This window comes from Phalaenopsis equestris, unplaced genomic scaffold (genome assembly GCF_001263595.1).
Source record: "Phalaenopsis equestris unplaced genomic scaffold, ASM126359v1 Scaffold000244, whole genome shotgun sequence".
Classification (NCBI taxonomy): domain Eukaryota; kingdom Viridiplantae; phylum Streptophyta; class Magnoliopsida; order Asparagales; family Orchidaceae; genus Phalaenopsis; species Phalaenopsis equestris.
Window position 1 is genome coordinate 347,930 of NW_018164686.1, and position 405 is coordinate 348,334.

Consider the following 405-nt stretch of genomic DNA (forward strand, 5'->3'; position numbering starts at 1 on the left):
GAGAGATGGGGAGGAGGGGTTGGGTCGTAAGGTGAGCGTGGATTTGTTGGAGGTGGGGAAGAGAGGAACAACGGGAAAGGAGTGAGCGAATGGAGGTGGAGCAGCCTCTGGCAATGGCGGCGCCGAGGTGGAGATACGTAGCCGTTGGAGGTTTGTTTTGGAAGCTAAGCGGAGAAAACATAACGAATGTTATTGTATTTATATATCTAACGCCAAATATTCAATTTTTACTTGCATACAAACTTGCATATATGGCTGTGAATTTAGCTAGTAGAGGAGCCGAGCTCAATCGAATTTTTTTCAAGCCATTTTTTAGTCATATTTCGATCGATTTGAGCACTATTTATATTTATATATAAATATAAATATAAACATATATATACATATATATACATATATACATAC